Genomic DNA, 13417 nt, shown 5'->3' on the forward strand with positions numbered 1-13417 from the left:
TGGGTTTAATGTTATTATTTTGAGGGCGTTACACTCACAAGTTCTGTGGCAACCCAAAACTTATTAACATCGCATTCATCATTTCTTTTAACGTCTTATTTTTCTACTCAACAACACCATTTGGCTGAGGGAAGTATGGTGCTGTGGTTTGGTGAATAATCCCAAATTGAGCACAAATCTCCGCAAACGGGGATTCATACTCACTACCACGATCACTTCTTAAAGCCTTGATCTTTCAGCTTAGTTAATTCTCAACTTTATTCTTGCAAAAAATAAATTTATCAATCGCTTCATCTTTGCTTTTAAGCAAATACACATAACAGTTTTAGTGCAATCATTGACAAAAGTGATGAAGTACTTGTTGCCACCACGTGATTGTACGACTTTCAAGTCACACACATCACTGTGCACTAAATCTAAAGGCTCAATACTTCTTTTAACAGAATGAAAACAAGTCCTTGTCAATTTTGCTTCTACACAAGTTTCACACTTGTAATTTGGATTAATCTTGAAAGATGATATATGATCTAACTTGATTAATCTACGCAAAGAGTCAAAATTTACATGACCCAATCTACCATGCCATAAATTAGGGGATTCAAGCGTATAAGTAGAAGAAGAAGCTTTCTCATTAATTTTCCAGATAATAGTCATTACATTTAGCTTAAAGATACCACTCGACATATATCCTTCCTCACATACACCCCGTTCTTGGTCAACACGACCTTATCAGCCTCAAACACCATACGGAAGCCATGCTTACTCAAGAGCGACCTTAAGATAAGGTTCTTACGAATGTCCGGCACATATAAGACATCGTTCAAAGTCAGCTCTTTTCCTGAAATCATCTTCAGGACCACCTTGCATTTCCCCGCAACAGTTAAGGTTGCAGAATTCCCCATGAACAACTTCTCACCATTTGAAATCGGTTCAAAAGTTGTGAACATCTTCTCAACACAGATGTAGCGAGTGGCCCCAGTGTCCACCCACCATTCCTTTGGGTTTGACCCCACTATATTCACTTTAGAGATGACAGCTGACAGATGCATGTCGTCCACATCTTGTGACAGATCCTCCATTTCAGCCATGTGAGCCCAACTTTTGTTTTGTGGAGGGTTCTTCTTTAGGGCTTCTTCTTCTTCTAGCAATCAGCTGCCCGATGCCCATCGCTTCCGCAATTGAAGCACTTTCCATTGAACCTAAAAGTAGGTTCCTTTGGCTTGTAAACCGGTCTCTTAGAGACTCCGCCTCTAGGCCTCAACTTTGAGTTTTTGCCTGTCGGTGGCTTTTTCTTCACCCTCGAGGACTCGCCATGCTCAACCACATTTGCTTTCAAAGTGGAGGTGCTCCCTCTTCCTGTTGTCTTCCTTAATGCGGAACCTGACAACAAGCTCTTCGACTGCCATTTCCTTTCGCTTGTGCTTCAAGTAGTTTTTGAAGTCTTTCTAGCCATTAGGCAGCTTCTCAATCAAAGCAGCTGCTTAGAAGGATTCACTCAGAAACATTCCCTCTGCATGTATCTCATGCAGAATCACTTAGAAATCTTGGAACTAACTAATTATGGTTTTTGAATCCACCATTTTGAAGTCCAGAAACTGGCCAACAACAAATTATTTTGCCCCAGCATCCTCGGTCTTGTACTTCTTGTCCAAAGCATCCCACAGCTCCTTTGCCGACTTCTTGGCATAAAACACTCTAAAAAGTGGACCTGCCAAGCCATTCAGATTATAGTTTTGGCAAAGAAAGTCTGACTGCTTCCAAGCATCTAGAGTCGTGAGCTTCTGCTTGTCTTGCTTATTCTTCTCCATGGCTAGTGGTAGCCAGGTAGAACAGCATCTTCTGCTGCCACCTCTTGAAATTCACACCCGTGAACTTCTCCAGGTACTTATGATGGTTGGGCGGGCCTCCCAGAACAACAGGAGTAACAATAGGGTTGACTACAGAGATCACAGCAACAGGGGTTGGCAAGCCAATTGCCTCGGGATTCTGATCCCCATCGACATTAGCAGCAGCATTAGTGACAATTGTCATTTCTAAAAAATACAACAGAATTTCACTATTTTGTTTTTCCAAAAATTAAACTTAACACTAGAAAATCCTAAAGTTAGAAATTTAATTCAAAACTAGTCTCACCACTTCCTTAGAATCGAACATGGTCAATAATGTTTCTAGGAAGATTAGAAAGGTCACATCGGTCCCACTTAAAACTCAGTTAACCTTAGACAAAACTTTCAAGAACATATTGATTCCTAATCCATGGGAAACAATTTTTAGAATTAAAATTTCAAAGGGATGAACTAGGTTAACACAAACCAAGTTTCAAACTTACATGCAATTGAAAAATTGCTAACCAAATACAAGCAATTAAAACAAAATTGCTACAACAATTACAAGCAAATAAAACTTGCTTCTACACATAGGTAAATAACCATAGTTCAAACTCAAGCAAACAATTGCTTCAAATTTAGTCCAAAAAACTCCTTTCCACACTTAGGTATTCCTGTTCAACAAAAAGGTTAGTAGCCCAAAAATGTTTTTATTTCAACCCCAAATTCTATTCCTTTGGATTTGAATTTTTTTTTCCAATCCCTTTCGCATAGGTATTCCTATAGTGAGAAGGTTAGCAGAAAACCATAATAAAATATAATGCACACATTATTCACAAAACATCCCTCAGCTTTTCTTTACTTTTGGCAAAGTAGTGATTGAAGGATGACCAAATTTTATCCCCTCAGCTTTTCTTTGCTTTTGGCAAAGTAGTGAATGAAGAGAGATGGGAATGAAACCTTATCTAGCAATCTAATCAATAGCAAAAAATTAAAATTAAAATGCTATACAGATTACACAAATAAACCTTAAAACTTCACAATCAAATTTAAAATTTAATTTACACAATAAACATGTAAATAAATATAGACAAGTTACAAAACTTTATTACTCCAAATACTTAAATTAAAAATTTAACTAGCAAGAGTTACATATGAACTTATTACACATTAAACATGTAAATAATTCTATCAATTAAAATCATGCAAATATTCTAAAAAATTATAACCATGTAACCAACTAAAATCTAGAAACAAAGAACATGTAAATTTCCTACAAATCTAGGATCTAACCAACATGTGAATATTAATCTAGTACATAGGAAAAATGAACATGCATATCATATTCGAAACACACTACTAAAAAAAACAGTTTTTGTGACCGCTATAAACCGTCGCAAATAATAAAAATACAGTTGCAAAAGATCTTTTGTGACGGCAAATGGGTGTCGCAAATGTAAGGATGGCAAATACTTTTTGTGACAGCATAGCAACAGTCGCAAATTATTCGCGACCGCCTAAACTACTTATGGCTACCGCTATTTTTCCGTTGCAAAAAAACAAAATAAAAAAAAAAACAAGAAAGCATAGAATTAGAAATTATTCAAAGTACCAAGAAAAACTTATATCCTATTTTAAAAAATAAATAAATTGCATGGTGCTAGTGGTGTGACACCAAAGCAGGTTTAAAGTTGTGTAAATTATTCTATACAAAATGTATATCCAGTGCTAAGAAAAATTCTAAATAAACAAGGCCACATGACTCACATCACCAAAGAAAGTTAATAGGTGTATCAACACATATATCATCTCCATGTGGAAAGAAGTTTAAATGAATTGTAAAATTCATTCAGAAAATGTACAAGGAATTTAAAAGAAGTAAATGAGTCATATATATATATATACACGTGCACACTCGAATTTAAAATATACTCATGAGAAAGATTCTCTATCTCTTCGTTGAGCTTCCTAGTGTTCAAAGTAGTGCTGCTCGAGGCAGCTTTGTTTCAGCTCGCGTTTGCTGTAAGAGAAAGTATAAATTATAAGTACTAGTAGTTAAGTTAAAATAACTAACAAATACCTGATCCTTATCATACTGTAAATACGAAACATGCAATAACAAGTAATGAGTTAATTAATTAATGTAATATGCTGTTGACTCTTGGCACTTAATTCAGAAGAATAAAATCAACATCACTAATTCGGAAGAATAAGATAGTATCAATCGCGATTGATTTTTAGACAGTCCAATACTACAAAACTAAAATGTAAAAATTTGTATCTTTAACAAGCATTAAAATTGCTAGGCTTCACATGTTGATCATGAACTAACATATTTCAAGGAAATCCAGGCTTTAAAGCAAATACCTGATCATTTCTCTTACAAAAGCTAAGAAACCAAAAACAGAGGACAATTCAATCTATCAATTCCTCTTCACAATATGCATCGATTCATAGCTTGATACACAATAATTTATACTAATATATATCTGCAACAGTTTTTTGTTGAGAAACAATTTCATCAATTAAAGTTCTAGAATAGTAAAATACCTATTCATCAAAACTTCCATCGAAAATGTTGGTGTCACTATATACTTGATCATCATTGTCATCAGATATTGTTGCCCCCGTGCCTTCTTCAGGAGAAACACCTATTCATGTAGCATGTTAAAGCAAAATTTGCTTTAGTATTTTATGATTTAGCCAATGCATAGAGTTTAACATAGTAAAATTTCCCTAGAAGCAATCGTTTATCCACAAAATATACAAAGCAATAAGTGTTCCTTCATTTTTAATTTTTTCCCCCCATGAATGGAAATAAATAAAAATTTAAAAAAGAGGATAAGGATGTTTGAGGTTAGATTAGAGATAAGCGGTAGACGAAGGATGTTTGAGATCTCTTCCTCTCTCTCTCACATCTGGCAGCTTTTCAAAGCCTTCCTAACCAAATACAGCCCCTATAATTTAGAGGAAACAAAAATAGAAAGACCAACAAAAATAAATAAATAAATAAAAGCACTTCCTTAAACAAGAATTAAAATTTTATTTGTTTGATTGAATGAATGAGATTGAGTCTTGAGGGGGATAGGTTGGACAGAGCATGCAATTCTTAAATGATGAGTGAAGATATAATTAGGATGTAACACAAAGTCATTAAACTAATAGACATACCATGTCGCTATATTAAGAATGTGCATATTGCTTCTTGAGCTCCCATGCATCATATCTAAGAACTCAATGAAATGGGTCTCAAAATAATTTATATACATTGCCTTTAGAAGTCTTGTTATATTAAGTTTTTAAATTATACAACCATGAAACTTGCAAACAGACAACAGATCATTAGCAAATAGAAATTAATTTTTTAAGATAAAGCTGTCATTTAATTGATTCATTTAGGACACAAAATAAATAAATTGGTATATCTAAATCAGTTTGCAAACTTCAGACCAGAAATGATCTTGTTCACAATATTGCATGTGAACACAAGATGAAGCAAAATCCTTAATGAAACACCTAACTCTCACTAAAGCATTAATTTGTCATTACATCTAAAGCATTCATTTAAGTTATTGTATGCAGAAACAGCCTGAAATTTTTATTTTGAAACATCTAACAAACTTCTTTCAAGAATCACACAAAATTGAGGCACACTTATCAAATAAACTTAACTAATAATTACCATTATAAATACATCCCCAAGATGTCAAATGAGGAAATAATTATAAGATAATAAAAATAGAGTACCATGCACACAAATAATTTAAACGAAAAAATAAAAAAAAAAATACAAAGCAAAGGTTAATTCCAGACAGTGAAGACAAAATTTCATATATTTACTAGAAATATAAATTCCATTCACTAACCTCCATAGTGCATGCATGACATAGGAGCAAAGTCATAAGAAGTTGGTGCTGCTTCTGGACAACTGGAAGGATAGCAACTAAATACAAAAAAAGATACATGATGGAAACCCAAAGAATAACAAGCAGCAGCACAAGTTTTCCTAAAGACACATGATGTAATGTCCATGTACACACAAAATTATACCTTTCCAGTCTTTCCAATTGCCAGAATGAGTTCAAGTTGTTTTTGCTGCTGCTCTTACACAAAAGACTCGAATTAACAAATAACAAGTCAGATTGATAATAGCATTTTAGCATGCATCCAATTCTTCAATGTCTTAAAACCAATCCATGAGTCTAAAAGATATGATATACATGATTCACACTACTAAACTTTTGGACAATTTCTGGTAATATTTCAGACCAACCTCCAAACAATGATATAATACAGATAGTATTTGTCACAGACAGAACTTGACAATAGGGTGAGATTCAAGAAACAATTGTGTTAAGTGCATATGGAGGACAAACTTTTATTTGTTCAAGTTTTGCTTGAGAAAACATGGTCATCTGATCTAGGCATCCCTAAATGAAGCCTGAGACAGTTTACTATGGTGCACATATACATCCCAAAAGAAGAACAATAAATCAAGCTTCTATTGCTTGGTACACATGCAAGATTCATATCCTTGATGCCAAAAGTGTACACACATGCATGTGCACAAGCACACCAAACCACCAAAGAGAAAAAATAATAAATAATACAAGATAGGAAAGGACGACAACAAATCACACTCTGATTGTTTTGTGTGTGTGCATGAACCCATATCCTTGTCTAACTTTTGGCTGAAAATGGAAAGTGTTTCTGAGAAACATCAACTAATCCATCTACAAAACCTATAAAAGATACCTGAAAAATAATCATTGAAATACTTTTTTCGTAACTCACATCTAGCCATAACCTAAATGATGCAATGCAATATACCCAATGGACTGTAAGCACTGCAGATGCTAATTCAGATCAGTGCGTATAAATAGAACCAGGGTGAGGGAATTCATAATGAGAGAGAGAGAAACAGTAGAATGAAGAATCAGGAATGAAATCTCATTAGGAAGAACAGGATGTCATTATACATAGGTGGCATGTTCAAGTGTTCAAACAAGATAAAAGTTCTTCCCTAGAAAAAAGGCGTTCTCTGCATATGAAAGTTCAAATAGAGCATTGCCACAAACATTTGATATAAATCATCATTTGCTCATATATAATTAACATAAAAATAAAAAAAAACCAAAAGGTATCCAAAAATAATCGGCAACATAAAAAAGAGCATGATAAACATCTTATGATCCCCAGTCTGATCAGGTGTAAGAAATCCCATTCTCCTCTGCCAATCAAATCACACCAAAAATAATAGAACCTTATATATGTTCAAAACACAAATAAAAGACCCTAGTTAGGTATCCAAAACACAAAGCAAAGCACTAATTCAACAAAAACAATAAACAATTCATGATAACCAAACACACACATAGGACTAATTTATACTAAATTGAAGAAAAGAAACAAAAATGGAATGGCCAAAATTAAAGTTGAAGGATATAGACCTTAATGAACTAAATGAACATAAAATTAAATGAAAATTACAAATTAGACTGAGTAAAAAATTACAAATTCACATTTTTTGGAGAAGCAAAGGGAGCCTTTGTTTGTATCTATATCTGTATCTATATCAGTGAGTTTGAAATTTTTAAAAAAGATAAGATTAATAAGGCAAATGAGAAAGAGAGATGATGATGATCCTATTATTACCTCTGATGAAGGATTGAGCAGTGTTAACTCTCATCAAAGACCTCGTGCAAAACGAGTGAGAGAAAAATTCACGAAACATCAATCAACATACCCTAACTCACTCTGCTATTACTCCATCTCGATTTATAACACACTCAAAAATCCCCAAATTCATCTACTCAAAATCAACAGTGATTCAATGCTTAACACACACACACACACACACACACACACACACACACATACACATTTTGAGAGCATAGATTTGAAGCAAAATTGCAAACCAGAGAGACATGAGATTGACAGAGTCCCCAACGGTGCTCTCGAATCGGGTCAGAACAACGCTTGTTCGATGACGCCGCCGAGTTATTGGGTTTGGGGCGGGAGGAAGTGAGGCTGAGAGCCTTAAGAGAGATAGGAGAGTTTAGAGAGAGTGTGAGAAAAGCGTGGGGGGAGAGAGAGAGTGAATATGTGTTTTAAAATTTCAAATCTGGAAAGTGAGGCTGAGAGAAAGAGAGATAGAAGAGTTTAGAAAGAGAATGAGGTGAGACATGAAAGAGAAAGAGGAAGGTTGGATGGGTGCAAAGTTTTAGATGGTGATGTTAGATATGAAGAAGACAATTGCGTTTGAGAAAGTAGTGCACTACACTTGAAATTTGGGAAAAGACTCAAAGAGAGAGAGAGAGAGAGAGAGAGAGAGAGAGAGAGAGAGAGATTTTAGGAGAAAAAACAAAAGTAAAGAAATCATCTTGATCCTTAAATGGTTAGATGAAATAATATGAACCGTTGATTCAAAACGTATCTCTAATACATTTTGAGACATTTTCAAAAACTATCCTGCTTTATTATATAAATATATAAATAGTGTTTTTTTATTACTTAGGTGGAACATTCTAAGGCTTATTTTTTTTTCTAAAAAAATCACATTTTACATATAAAATTGTACACAAACTCAATTTCAATTATAATAACCAATTTTATATAAACTGTGATGACCAGGTCTTTATTCTTCCTTCTTTTTCTTTCCTCTCCACTTCGTCCTCTTTTGTTCCCGTTGGGATTGAAACATTCGGAAGTTATTTCAAATTAATGCTCTCGTTCTCGTTTTGTTTGTCGGTGTTGAATTCCACCGGTTCCGGGAGGTACAAGGTTAGGTCTGGAGTGCCTGAGAGCGAGACCGGATTTTTCTGGGCTGCTGGGCCAGGGCCACACGTGCGGGGGCCCAGGGCCGCACATGTGGGAGGCCAAGCCGCACGTGCGGGAAGAGGGGAGCCCGAGGGTGTTGCATTCTACTTAAATTGCAGGCGCGGAGGGGGAAATGCGGGACCAGCCGCACGTGCGGAGCGGGACCGGTCCGAAAACCTATTATTTTCACACTTCGAGGCTGTTTGTATCTCATTCTAAAATCCCACCCTCTCTCTCTAAAAACATTTTCTCTCCTCCTTCTCTCTAAAAACCCTAACCAAAGCACTAGAAACTCTTGAATCTTGCTATCCATTGGGCTTAGATCATCATCATCCTCCTTCAATCTTCAAGATAAAGCTAGAATTTCACTTGGGTGGTAGAAGTTGAAGGATCTTCCATCAAAGCAAGGATTCCACTTTCTCTTCATCATCAAGTTTGAGGTAGGGAATTCTTGAGTCATATATACAAGTTTTGCTTCCTAAATGTTGATTTTAAAGCGTTCATGAGGTTGTGGTGTTAATGTTGATCTTGCATTAAATGAAGAGAGAGAAAGGGGAGTTTTGAAGGAGGGGTCTTAAATCTCAACTTATTTTTATCCATAAGAATGTTCTTTGTGCCAAATTAAGAAAAATATGGTTTTGATTGAGTTTCACCATGAAATGGGAGGGTTGTAGGGTTTTTGATGGAAACCCTAGAAATTGGGGTTTTTTGAAAATATGAGTAAAACTATGACATTCTTCTTTTCTTGTGTTTAAATATGTAAAAGAGTGTGGATTTTCACAATGTGATATATGGGAGGATGATTTTCTTGATATAAAAGGGTGGAGGACTTATTTTTAAACTATTGTTGAATGTAAGGAAATATTTAAGTGAAAGATGATAGTTGTTGTGTGTTATGAATTGTGGAATTTAATGTTTGAAGAACATTAAATGTAGTCTTGATGAGATTACCTTATCAAATATGGTGAACGGTGAAATGTGGCTAAGTGTAGATAACAAATGGTTATCTTGGAAAGAGCATTGAAAAGAGATAATGGGAAATATGATTGTTGGCATTATTGTTCAGACTTTGAGAATGGAGGCATGTTATGAGATATGAGAAATCATCGCATTACATACTCATTTATGTTATTATTAACTTCGCATTGTAACTTTCGATTGAAGATAATTGTTTTATGAAAGAACATAATAATGCAATGAGAACCATGGCAATGTGATATAGGGTAAATACGTGGTAAGTCCGGATAGGGGGTGTAGTTGTACTTGATAAGTTGGCTTGAGTGTCCTTGGTGAAAGACCAGAAAACCGCGCGGATAGGTGTCGAGCCTTTCGGTTAATACCGGTAAAAATGACAGTTTGGTAGTACTCGTAGAGTCTGCTTGCAGACACCAGTCTAGGGATTACCAGTGTCGTATTTACCACCCCTATTGAATTAATATTGGAAGTTTGAAATTGATGAGATTACATGATAATATTGAGAACATGGTGTTTTGAAATAGTGCGTTAAAACGAATATTTTCCTCATTTATTAATCTTGGCATGGCATTGCATTTATGTTTATTTTTATGTTGAGGAAAGAGCATAACTGTATATACTTTGCGAGAATTTCTCTACTGGGCTTTATGCTCACCCCTATGGGATTTGGTGCAGGTAAAGATGTGGTGATCTCGCCGAGTTGATGGCATGGACGTGATTGTGAAGAGTACTTGCTCTTATATTTTTGTGTAAATTTCTGCAAAGCCAAGGGCTAAAGTGTATGGGTCCGAGAGGCCATTTTGTGTAGCCGGGCTATTGCCTTGCAACTTGTAAGCCCCTTGAGGGCCTTATTCGTTTTGATATGATGATTTTACATGCTATAGATTCATGTACTAGTTTATCAATAAATGTATAACCGCATGTGAGATTATTTTGTAGAACATTTGATCTTATGTAATGGGATTTGGGTAATATCTTATTCGGAAGTGGGTAGTTTATGTCGAATTATTTCTGGGCGTCACATAAACTCTATTTGAGAAATACTTATTTTTCATATATTTTTCATCGTGTATTTAGTTTTGTCATCGTCAGTTTTTTTATATATAGTTTGTATTTTAATTTAATTTAATTATTGTAATATTTGAATTTTTTTTATCTTGATATACAAATAAATAAATAAGACAAAATTTGCTTAATTATGTGTATTGTAAGGTTCAAATTAATTTTCTTTTATATTTTTTTATTGTTTGTCTATCATATTGATGCCTTAATATTAATTGATATTTAATTATTTATTTAATATGAAATTATTTATTACAAAATATTTATATTTAATTTAAGTTTGTATGCCTATATACAATATGTATGAATAATTCAAAAATAATATTAACAAAAAAAATTAATATTCTATATAATTAATTTATATATTTGCTTCTAAATCTAATCACAATACATTTATATTTAATCTTTTAAATAAACTTTGTGTAGTTCTATTTCCACATATTTTTATTTTCTAAATAAATATAAAATTAAAATTAAATAATTAGAATCACTTTTAATTTTATATTATTAATTATCTTTTTAATTTAACTATTATTTTTAATATCAAAATGAGTGTTTATTTTACTATCTTATAATTTAATATATATCATATAAAACTATTATATGATAATTACTGTAACGCCCTCAAAAAAAAAACATTAAACCCATCAAATAGGACATGCATTTACAATTAAACTAACCGCATTCCTTTATTCATTCGAATTCCATTGCATAAGTATTACATGTTAACATCAAAACAAAATGCCCTACGGGCTTACAGCTTTCCAAGTTAACACTTGGTTTCAACAAAAGAGTACTAACTCGTTTACACATTAAGCCCTTGGCTTGAAGTTACATGTAATACATCAAAAGTAAAACAACTACACTATGTCCGCCTCTAGCCTCCCAAGCTATGTCCTTGGAGGTGGCATGCTTCCTGCACCTGAAAATGATATTCCCATATAGGGTGAGCCACAGCCCAGTAGAAATACACTAAACCAACCATGGATAATGACTAAAACATTAGCAATTGATAGTTGGTCAACACTGATACAATCACATAAATTACATATTTATGTCAACGACTTACAAGTCCCAATTACTTTTCATTTTCCCTTTTTCAACAGATAAGCTTGCTAGCTCTATCATCATTTCCACAGATATGTATAAAAACTATATCTCACATTCAGATAAGCATAAAAGCTATATCCACATTCTCAACAGATATGTATATCGACAATATCCACAGATAAGCATACAAGCTGTATCCACACTCTACAACAGATATGTATATCAACAATATCCACAGATAAGCATACAAGCTGTATCCACACTTCACAAAGATAAGCATATGAGCTCTATCTTCACTTCTCTAGACAAGCATATGAGCTCTGTCTACGGAGTTCATCCCCTATCTCCTCCCAATACCTATCCGGTTTAGAGGTACATCCCCTATCTTCCCCTAAACCGCGGAGTACATCCCCTATCTCCTCCTCTACACATAACGTATATAAACACATTGGTTCTATATACAATCACACAATACACACAATTAATGTATTCTATCAACCGTCAAGTTCCATGACACATTCCATTGATTAGTTTCCGTTTACCTAATCATCATGCATTGTCTACAACAATCTCGACTATCCTCCACCGATAGCCCAAAGCAGTTATTTCTAATACAGAAAATAAATGCACAAATGGATATTCAATCAACATTTTGTTTCCTCATTTCTCACCAATTAATTATCCCAATTAATTAAACAATGTAATTAGGCCATTTTCCATAATTACTATTTCAACCCTTAGGTCCCATTTTCATCAATGATTCAACAATCATTCCATTTTCTATGCCAAACATGCATCTAGGTTTATTATGAATAAAACCCCAACTTTTGTAAAATTACACATAAGCCCCAAACTTTCACAAAATTACCAAACCAAGCCCAACATCTCAAAATACCAAAATTTAAAGACAAAACCCATAGAGAGGAGTAGGTTATCCCTACCTCAAATTCGGAGTCCCAAAGGAGAAGACGACAAAACCCAACGTGCTCCAAAACCCGTGATTTTCAGATTAAAATGTAGCCCTCGACGATCAACAACTTTTTTGTAAAGGCCAAAGGTGAGTAAATCACTCCTACTAGATCAAAACCTAGAGAGAAGGTAGAGTCTAGAGTGAGAGGCTCAACAATGGTGATTTTGGAAAAGTAAGAGAGAGAAGAGAAAGTGAAAAAGTGATTTAAAGAGTCACAAATTCGGAACTTTAACCCAGGTCTCCGCTCGAGCGTAAAACACCCCGCTCGAGCGGCCACTCACAGACTTCCGCTCGAGCGCAAAATGCACTCGCCCAGCACTTTTGCAGAACCAGGCCTCCGCTCGAGCTCCCAACCCTACGCTCGAGCGTACAACACTGCACAACAATTACTGAATGGGTGTAATCTACGCTCGAGCGCCAACACCTCCGCTCGAGCTTACAGGCCAAAAATCTGGGCAACTAGTTTTGGTTTCTAAACTCAACCAACCTGAAACAAATCCGCCCAACACATCCTATAACTCGATATACAAGGTACAAAGGATGCAAACACGATAATAAACAACAACCAACATCCACGGACACATGTCCGGATCACTGTACAACAAGGGTAAACCCGAGATCGCTATAACCTCCCCCCCTTAAAGAATTTCGCCCCCGAAATTAAGCACAAGTTTTCAAAAACAAGTTTTTCTCCAATTTAGACAATGTTACACTT

General features: G+C 34.8%; 1 long non-coding RNA gene across 2 annotated transcripts in view; it reads right to left on the minus strand.

The window, feature by feature from the left end:
• Positions 1–8077, minus strand: part of LOC114276357 (uncharacterized) — a 76043-nt gene extending 67966 nt beyond the window's left edge. Inside the window, exons 1-4 of one of the 2 annotated variants that reach the window (XR_014344372.1) lie at positions 5877–8077; positions 5693–5769; positions 4377–4477; positions 3759–3846 (exon numbers count right to left, since the gene is read on the minus strand). This is a non-coding gene — a long non-coding RNA (uncharacterized LOC114276357). Of the gene's footprint in view, positions 1–3508; positions 3847–4376; positions 4478–5692; positions 5770–5876 lie in introns of those variants that run through there. The other variant, XR_003634181.2, reaches the window with a different exon arrangement.
• Between the last annotated feature and the right edge of the window lie 5340 nt (positions 8078–13417).

This window comes from Camellia sinensis, chromosome 11 (assembly GCF_055761805.1).
Source record: "Camellia sinensis isolate YWXY chromosome 11, ASM5576180v1, whole genome shotgun sequence".
NCBI classification, from domain to species: domain Eukaryota; kingdom Viridiplantae; phylum Streptophyta; class Magnoliopsida; order Ericales; family Theaceae; genus Camellia; species Camellia sinensis.